This window comes from Pteropus vampyrus, unplaced genomic scaffold, assembly GCF_000151845.1.
Source record: "Pteropus vampyrus isolate Shadow unplaced genomic scaffold, Pvam_2.0 Scaffold199, whole genome shotgun sequence".
In the NCBI taxonomy this organism is placed as follows: domain Eukaryota; kingdom Metazoa; phylum Chordata; class Mammalia; order Chiroptera; family Pteropodidae; genus Pteropus; species Pteropus vampyrus.
Window position 1 is genome coordinate 757463 of NW_011888980.1, and position 10049 is coordinate 767511.

Here is a 10049-nt window from a genome sequence, read left to right on the forward strand (position 1 = left end):
TTTAGACTTCCTAGAACACACAAAACAGTCCTTCTCTGCTTCTTCTGCCTCTAGTCATACAACACCCCAACTTTTCCTGCTTCTCCCTTCACCCTACACCTACTAGCTCCTATCTCTTTCTATAATGGGATGCCCAATCTTTCCTCGCTTTCTACATGCCCAAAAGTTGGAAGATGAGAAGGCAAAAGTCAGAGACTACCAGAGCCATAGAATATGCCACGATGAACCAAAGCGTCCTGGAGGACAAGCCTAGAAGCCTTAACTCTGGGTCCAGTGCTCCACCACAGAGCTGGCACATACATGCTTTGTGCAAATGAGGAGAACTGGCACCCCAAAGACTCCACCTAGGCCTCTTGGCGGGGAGTAAAGCCCCCACAGCTACCAATCACTGGTTAATTTTAAAGATCTCAAGAAAGGAAGATGAGGTGGCTTTTTCTCCTGTAAGGTAAGGAAAAGTCCTGGTAATAACCCTCCCAGACCAGAATACATCTCTCAATCCATGAATGCTGCTCCCACCACCACTCCCCCTGTTATATGCTCTATCTCAGAAAGTTACTTCCTTGGGCATTGGACAGTGAACAGGACATTGAAGGGTCTTTTTTTGGTGTTAGTCAGTGTCAGTGAGGGCACACTGTACTGACAAGAACAGGCAAATGCAGATACGTAAACTGTATGTATCTGTTGTTCAAGTGGCTGACTTTTTGTTTTTTGTTGTTATTATTTGTTTGGGTATGTTTGTTTGGGGGCTGTTGTTTTTGCTTTTGCTTCATTTTCCATATATCTCTTCAGTTCATTTTATCACTCAAATGCTCTGCAAAATCATCTACTACCGTGGTTTCACCCATGACATTCCCCTGCACGAACAAAGCAGAGTTCCTCTCTAGCTACCAAAATTCTGTTATGGATGTGTTCACCTGCTCACGGTAGAGGATTCACTGCAGGATCTGCCCCTACATTAGAGCCCTCACGAACTACCTCACGGGCTACTTCAATGACACCTCTGTCCTCCGACCTCAACTGGAAATTGATGAAACACCAGCTTGGTCCTCTCCTATTATTGTCAGGTATGATTTTTTAACTCTAGTTTTATCACTTCTCTCAAGAGGTCTGCAGGCATGAAGGTTAACTTCCTCTCTGCCAGGATCCCAGAGAGTAGCCCCAATAGAAGTGGGCTGCTGAGCACAAAGGCCATGAAGATGACGGCTGAGGGTGCTTTAAAAACACACAATATCAAACCCAAAACAAGAAGGTGGACATGTAGAACTGAATGCCTGCTCCTGATTTTGCAAGTTACTGGTTTGAGAATGGGATCTGCTGCCCCGCTCTTAGTGCCCTTAGCTTGCTTCTTCCTTTCCAGCATTCTACTCCATCCCATTGGACACCCATTTGTTAATAAGCTCCTAATTGCTCTCTCATGGTGGCTCTCTACCTTGCCACCCAACTTCTGCCCTCCCCCAAGGGAAATAAAACCACTTCATCAGCACAAGCAAATCTCTACCAGCTTCTCATGCTGGTTCAGAAAAGGTTCAACAAGAACTCCTGTAAGGGAATGTGAGACTGCTCAGAGTGGGCATAACACATTCTTGTATACAATTACTACCATCCAAATTTCTAAGTACAAACATTTTTAGCACAAATTATGTGCCTGGCACTGCACTAAGCCATTTACATGTATTAGCTCATTCATCCTCACAAACATCTTGGTGGGACCACTGTTATTACCCTCTCCTCCATACGGATGAGGGAACAGGCTCAAACAACAAATGTGAGCTGTACCCAACACTCGAACTCTTTTCCATGTCTAATTTGTTCTTTCCCACCGAGTCACAGGTCCTCAAGTGTTGGGGGGCACGTTTGAGAACTTTCGGTAAGCTCTTCTGCTACCTAACCAATAAATCCGAGTTTTCCCAAGTATTCACTGGACTAGGTGTGAACGTGATGGACAGATATCCACCCCTTGATTTTCTACGGACAGCCTTCCCTCCAGGTTGGGACCTCCACCTACTCTTGTTCTCTCCACACAAAGGACAAAGCTGTCCCTATATCTTCCTGATTTTTCACCAGGATCCTTCCTTTTACAAATGAAAGGACAGGGACACTAAATTCTCTTTCGAAAAACAATGGACAGAATAATGAGGCCAAGCCAGCCTGGAAGGGTGAGTTGCTTAGTAACTAGGATCACGTATCCCTGTGCCCCAGAGGCAAATGGTGCCTCTGCTGACCTCAAGGTGCTCAGAGCATGATTCAATGACACTGCTCCTCCCTGGAATGCCTCAAAACATTTGGGACAGGAATGAAAATCCTCATCTTCTCCTTTCCTCCAGGGTTGTAACATCACCTGCCCATTAGAGACCTGGCTAATTAAACAGTCAATTCCCATCTGTGTCTAAGGCTTCAGGCCATTTTCTCTGCCAAGCTTTTGACAAAGTCATTTTTGAATAGATAAGAGGAGGCTAACCATAATAATTTCAGTTAATATATTAGAGGTTTAACTTTTTAATGCTAGCTTGTTCGCCCTGTGAAAATGTATTAATCCTCAACTGAAACTGACTTCCTGAAATATTTTACTGTGGAAATCAGTCTTCTTTGATACAGGGAGGATATGGCTAGAGAGAAAGGAAGATTCTATTCATGGAGATCTGCTATGGGCAAACTAGGTGCTTTACCTACAGTATCTAATCCAACAATACTCTGAGGTAACATTTGAGGATACTGAGGCCCAGAGAAATACTAAGGAACTCTCCCAAGATTGAATAGTTAACTCAAACTCCAGTTTGATTTCATTCTAAAGTACATGTTTCTCCTATCCCATCACCCTATCTCCTTTGTATGTTCATAAATTTCTCAGCAGTGCGGTGAGAGCATGGAGGAGGCAGGCTGCAGTTTTAAATAAGATGGTCAGAGTAGGCCTCATTGGGTGGCTAACGTTTGAGCAGACCTGAGGGACATGAAGGCATTAAGTATAGAGATGAATTTGGGAACTGCATCCCAGGCAGGGAGAAGAGGTAGGTCAAAGGCGTTAAGGCTGGAGCGTCAGGAGGGGTCTAAAGAATGTCAGGGGAGGCTGGAATGAGGCTAGAGCAGAGGGAGCAAAGGGGATAAGACTAAATGAGGTCAAAGAAGTGAAGGTGGCCTGATCCCAGAGGACCAAGGGGAAGGTAGGCCCCAATCAACTCCCAACTTACTCTAATGATGACTTGAAGAAGTATTATCTTCTAATTCCTCAGGGAGGTGAGGGAGGGAGGGAGGCAAGGAAGGAAGGAAGTCCTCAAAAGTACAGAACATTGCTGGGGCAGATATCCCTTTGTAAAACCAGGGTGCCTTTTTGTCTAGGTACATGGAGGGGTGGAAGAGAACCACAAATTTGAGTTTCTTAGTTTAATATCTTAGAAGTAAGCAGGTTTAGATACAACTATTTCACTAAAACTCACTATTATACAATATTTTATCTCATCAAAGGATAAACATTAATATGCAATTTTTCACCTCATTCGTTAATCCTTGTCAGGTTTTGAGTTCTATATGCAGAAACCGTCTACGAGCCAAGCTATCCATCCATGTTTTAGCTCAGGTAATCATGATTCTTCAAAATCTGCAGTACTTCTAGAATCAGTATATGCACAGAAATGGACTTTTATCAGATAATTTTCAATACATAAGGTAGGACTGTTTTAGCTGCCCTTCTCATTTAAGTAAATACTTTCATTGACATAACATATATACGGTTAAGTACACAAACTACAAGTACACAGCTCTATGAATTTTTATAAAGCGAACAAGTCTATAAAACCACCACTCAGATAAAGCAATAAACTACTTGCTGAAAAGCCTCTTCCTATCCTTCAGTCATTACCTCCCCCAAAAGTATTCACTACTGATTTCTATCATCACTTTTGCCTATTTCTTAATATTAAGTGAACGAACACCTATAGTAGTGTTCTCTTTGTGTGTGCTTTAGTTCATAATTTGATATTCATATATGCTGTTGTATGAAGTCATTCATTCACTTTATTTACATTGTATAAGTATATAATCTATTAATCCATTTTATTGTTGATGGACATTTGAACTGCTGCATATGAACATATGTGTATATATCTTTAGTGAACACATATAACTATTTCTACTAGGTATATACCTAGGAGTGGAAATGCTAAAACACACAATATGTATATGTGTACCTGTAGTAGATACTGCCAGTGCTTTCTTAAGTGGTCGGACCAATATACCCTCCCAATGGAAGAGCATGAGGGTCCTTTAACATGTTTAATATATTCTTTGAAAACATATCCTAGTAATGTTAAGACAAACAGAAAGGCAACCTTCCCCATACCACTGATATGGTCTTTGCCATGACTGAGAGGAGAGTAGCCTTTGCAAGCAGCTGAACGTGGCGTCTAAACGATGCCTTCAACATATTTCAACATCAAAATATGAGCCAAATAAAATCACTGCGATTGGCAGATAGTCTTCAGTATTTAGTAGGCTACAAATAACTCTGCCCAACAAGTCAATTCATTCAGCTATGTATGGCTGGCTATATTCTGAAATTAAATGATCCTATCGAGTGTATCAAAGTATAAGTCCATCTTCTGAGGTGGCCAAGTAGTAAGAATCTTAAAATTATGTAGGCCCCAAAACCATTTTTTCTCATACTTTATGGTATAGAAACCTAGAGAACCAGCCACCTATGTTTCCAGGTGCCAGAGCAGAATGAAAGGTCCTTTCAATGGGGAATGCTAGCCTGAATCACAGCCCCCTGGCATCCAGGCACAAGAAAAGTGTGCTGACCTCTGATGGGCAGAAATACAAGGACATGCCAGGCCCTGCCACCTGCATGTCTGGTGGCTAGACACAGCATATGGATCCTACTTGAGTAAACAATACAGCTAAAAGTTGAACTCATTAATGCAAAGTAGAATGGTGGTTACCAGAGACTAGGGATGGGGAAAATGGGGAAATGTACATCAAAGGGTACAAACTTTCAGTTATAAGATAAATAAGTTCTAGAGACCTAATATACAGCATGGTGACTATAGTTAATAATACTGTACTGTATATTTGAATTTTGCTAAGAAAGTAGCTCTTAAGTGTTCTCACCACGAAAAACAATACTAACTATGCGAAGTCATGGATGTGTTAATTAGCTTGATGTGGTAATCACTTCACAAAAGTGTATGTATGACAACACATCACACTGTACACCTTAAATATACGCAATTTTTATTTGTTAGTCATACTTAAATAAAGCTGGGGGGTGGAATTAGATAAAGGGCACTCACCCAACAGAAAATTCAACTATAAAATGTTTGTGATCTGCCCTTGTCAAAAGCCTGCTTCAGATATTTAACAGAACCATACTGCCTGCCTGTTCCTTAGGTTCTCCCAGCGTATTCATTTAGATCATCACAAACCCATGGGCATGAACCTTATCATAACTTCTCGCAGAAGTGCTTTCACTCATCTCAAATGGGTAACAGATAATTCTCTAACTCTCAAAGAAAGGCAACAAGAGAAATAACTATGCAAGAAATAACTATTCTATCTCTTGCCAGAATGTAGTAAAAGACAGTGTCCATTATATTACCCGAGGCCTGTTATAAGACTTGATACAATAGTTCTTCCTAGAAATGGTAGAATTGTAGTCCCAGCAGGAACCAGCCAGGAGGACCATGAGCAGCATTTGAGATTCTCTCTCTGCTCCATCTTCCAGAAAGCTTAGAGTTAAGGTTTGTGTTCAAATGAAATAACTACACATCACACTCACACACAAACTCAAAAGGCAAATCTAGAGAGACAGAAAGTAGATTAGTGGTTGCCTGGGGCTGGGTGTGGGAAGGGGGAGTGACTGCAAACAGGCACGAGATTTCTTTTCTGGGTGACGGCAATGTTCTAAAATTAGATTATGGAGATGGCTACATAACTCTGTAAATTTGCTGTTAAAAGTCACTGAACTATACTCAAAATGAGTAAATTTAAAGGTATTTAAAGTATATCTCAATAAAGCTGTTTAAAAAATCTGAGATGATTATGGTCATAAATGTGAAACGTAAAACAAAGCTTCTGGAAGAAAACAGAATGTCGTCATGATCTTGCAGCAGGCAGTGATTTTCTTAAATAGAACACTAAACGTGCTGAAATGGACTTCATTTGCATTAAGAATGTCTGTTAGACAAAGGATATCACTAAGATCGTGAAGAGGTAAGCCACACACAGGCTGGGAAGAGAGATCTGCTTATAGTACCTGGACAAAATACTTATATCTGACAAGATTCATGTCCAGAATATATTTTAAGACACTCCAACAAATAAACAAAAAGACAAATAACCTAATTTTAAAATGGGCAACAGATTTGAACAGGTAGTTCATGAAAGAAGATTAAACATCTCTTTGGCTAATACACATGAAAAAGTGCACAAATGTCATGGTTATCTCAATTCCTAGTTCTGTGTCTCTATGCCTTTCAATTCATTCAGTGGTGTTTCTCTCTGTTGTATGTTTTGATATTCACATGTGCCAAAACTCCAACAGGCAGCAGAAGGTACACTCAATTTAGAATATTTCAAGGTTCCTTTGCCAAAAGGATTGTTTCCGTGGGTGAGGTGGGTGGAGGGACACCACTAAAGATAGTGCAGGAACTGAGTGTGGAGCAGCAGAACTGTTACCCCCATCACACACACACACACACAACCAGGTGTAAAAGATGAGGGAGAAAGCAGGTCCTGGGGCCCATTGGAGAGTCACATAGGGTACCAGCCTCCAGAAGAACAGCTGCTACAAGTCTAGGATACAACTAGCCCAAAGCCACCTTACAAGGAAGGAGACCTCACTCTCTTGTTCATGTGGCCACCTATCTGGGAGCCCCCATTGATCGAACCCAACTGAAAGGCAAAGAACAAGGTAGCTCTTGTACCAATGTCATCAATCAGGTCAGCTTTCTAGGGCAGAAAAGGCAGAGACTGATGCTGGAGGGGTAAATGGAAAAGATCTGGTACTCCATTGTAAACTGCCTAGAATCCTTGCTAAATTATGCAGGAAACAGTGAACATATACCACAACAAATAAAACTGCTCCTGGAACAGAAAAAAAGAGATTCTTTAGAGAAATTGGCTTTTCATATGTAATCTGTGAAAGAGAAGGAAGAGGGAAAAGGGTAGCAGTTCATGATTATACACACTCAACCAAGATAAGGCCCTGCATAATTTGCTTTCTATAGATTGGACATGGAGCTGACTCATGTCCAAAAGTGAATTAGATATCCTCAGGAGTAAAACGATACAGCTTCTTGAAAGGGACTGTTTCTCCACAAATTTACTTCAGAGCCACATCTGGGCACCTGGAGAAGGATTATCCAACAGAGATATAACGTGAATCTGCTCTTCAACAGGTACTTCTTAGTTTGAATAGCCTATAAGAGACCTCTCCTCTGGTCTCCCACCACAACACACCTCCTCAACGGTGCCCCCACGAGCCCACTCTCTTCCCTCTTCGGCGCTCAGCCCTCTCAGTTCTCCACCACGGTTTCCATTAGTGCAGGATCCAAGATGTTGTCTACATTGATTTTCTTAAAAGGCTTTAAAAGTGTCTATCGAGAAGCACACTGACACATTCTTCCATTTCACAAGCCTCAGTCTCAAGGTGATCTGGGACAAAAGCTCAGTTGCTTCTTATTCTAAACCTCTCTACTTTACGGTGCAAAACAAAACCAAGCTGTTTGGTGCAGGAGGCTCCTCCAAACCTGAAATAATCTTGTATGTTTATCAATGTATATGTCTGTTGTCTTCTCCACTAGAATTAAGGCTCGTGTGAACAGAAATCTTGTCTATCGTGTTCATCACGTATCCTCAGAGCTTCACACAGTGCCTAGAACCTAGTAAGTTAAATGTATGCTAAATAAATGAGTCACTGGATGTGACATCCTTTGACTTTTCCTTTGGCAGCTCTTAGCCTTAAGTCTGTCACCCACTCTAAATCAGCTGACTTCGTAACAAAGAAGTCCACTTGTGATAAGTTAGAGACTAAAGAATGTCCCTAAAATATTCCTCTCTCTGAAACGCTATCTGACCAGCTACAGAAACAGAGTCTACCATCGTGCTTCACATCACAAATTCCATGCTGTCCCTTCCTAGGGACAACATTGGGCTAAGCCAGCCAGCTCAATAGTCCACATGCAGCCATCTGAGCACACTATTTCAACCCACAGCATCTTCGCAACCATTTACCAAATACCACTGCTTTTTCCTCCCACTCAGACCTCTCTAATGTTCACCACACAAACAAAAATACCAAGACTTCTGCCACAGACCTTGACCACTGGTAAAAATCAAACTATTGAGCACTGAAAAAAAAATCATATATTTATGATTTTTAAGTTGAAAGGGACATTAGAAGTCATCTGGTCCAATAGCTTTAGAGCTTTCTGACCACAACTCACAGTAGGATACACACTTGATACCACAACTGAGTACACATATTCTTTCAACGAATATATTTGGAGCTGGTACATGTGCCAAGCATTGTTCTATATGCTAGAGATAAAAGAGTAAACAAAGCAAATTAAAAAAAAAAAACTTGCCTGCTCTCATGGAGTTTACATTCTAATGTAAACTCACCTCTGTATGTGTGTGAATGAGTGTGTCTTTTGTTTGCTTGCTAGTTTAATGCTGATCATAACGCTCTAAATTATTTCTCAGACTCACTAACGGGTCACAACCCATAGCTTGAAAACTCCTAATCTGATCCTACTTTTCATTTTGCAGATATGAAAATAGGTGTAGAGAAAGTGAAAACAGTGAGTTTGACTTAAAACCATTAGCTAGCTGAAAGTGCCTGCAGACATGCAAGTGGAGGTGTCTAGCAGACATTTAAATACACAGATGTGAAGCTCAGAGAAGATTTTAGAACGGAGATACAGATCTGGGAGTGGAATGAATGAAATGTTGCACGGAAGATGTATAAATTCTTTTTTTTTTTTAAGACTGTGTTGCAGGATGCCCTAGAGAACACCAGCATTTAAGGACTGTGCAGAGAAAGAACACCAAGACAGTCATAAAAACTAAGGGAGAGTGGCATGAAGAAAGTTCCAAGAAAGGTTATAGTGTCCATACTGCAAAGAAGCAAAATAAGATAAGGCTGGTGAGCGTGCATTAGATTTGGTAATTAGGAACATCTGGTGACAGTTTCTTCCTACAGTAATTATAATGAGATGTGGGCAGAAGGTAAGCTGAAGAGGCTTGAGACATGAATGGGAGACATTAAGTCAGCGGTCTCCAACCTTTTTGGCACCAGGGACCAGTGCTTCTATGAGAATCTAATGCCTGATGATCTGAGGTGGAGCGAGGCAGCGATGTTAGCACTGGGGAGCAGCTGTAAATACAGATGAAGTTTCGCTCACCCACCCACTGCTCCCCTTCTGTTGTGCAGCCCAGCTCCTAACAAGCCACAGACTGGTACTAGTCTGTGGCCCGGAAGTTGGGGATCCCTGTATTAAATAAAAACTCTGTCTTCAACAAGCTTGACAAGAAAAGGAAAGAGTCAGCAACAGCACAATAACTTGAGGAGGAGAGACCAGAGGGTAGGAGAAGGGTATTTAAAATAAGAAAATAGAGATATATTCACAAGGCTGAGCAAACGGAGATGGAAAGCCAAATGTTAAGGAGACCAGAGCAAAGGGATATTATTAGACAAGGGTGTTACAAGACTATAGGTAGAGAGATCAGGTGTGGACAGAAAAAGAGAAACCTTTTCTGTGGGGAGAGAGCGAGTTTGGAGGCAGATGCAGTGAATTGTGGTGGCCCTTTCAAAATATATGCCAACAGTGAATCATGAATATCAATTATATCTCAAAAAATCTATTTTTAATCATAGTACAGACTCCTGGGCCCCACCTCCAGAGTTCCTAATACAATAGGTCTTGAGTAGGGGGGGGTCTTTGAATTTTTATTTCTAAGAAGTTCTCAGGTGTGCATGTTTCCTATTGCTCCTATAAGAAATTACCACAAATTTAGTGACTTAAAACAACACAAATTTATTACCTTATAATTCTGGA

The 10049-nt window shown here is 41.2% G+C and overlaps 1 protein-coding gene across 6 annotated transcripts in view; it reads right to left on the minus strand.

Moving 5' to 3' along the window:
• FRMD3 (FERM domain containing 3) overlaps positions 1-10049 on the minus strand; it is a 323707-nt gene that overhangs the window by 152280 nt on the left and 161378 nt on the right. Inside the window, exon 1 of one of the 6 annotated variants that reach the window (XM_023537768.1) lies at positions 3487-3596. The exons of the other annotated variants lie outside the window; for them this stretch is intronic. The gene's annotated coding sequence lies outside the window, so the exon portion shown is untranslated. Of the gene's footprint in view, positions 1-3486; positions 3597-10049 lie in introns of those variants that run through there. 6 annotated transcript variants of the gene reach the window in all.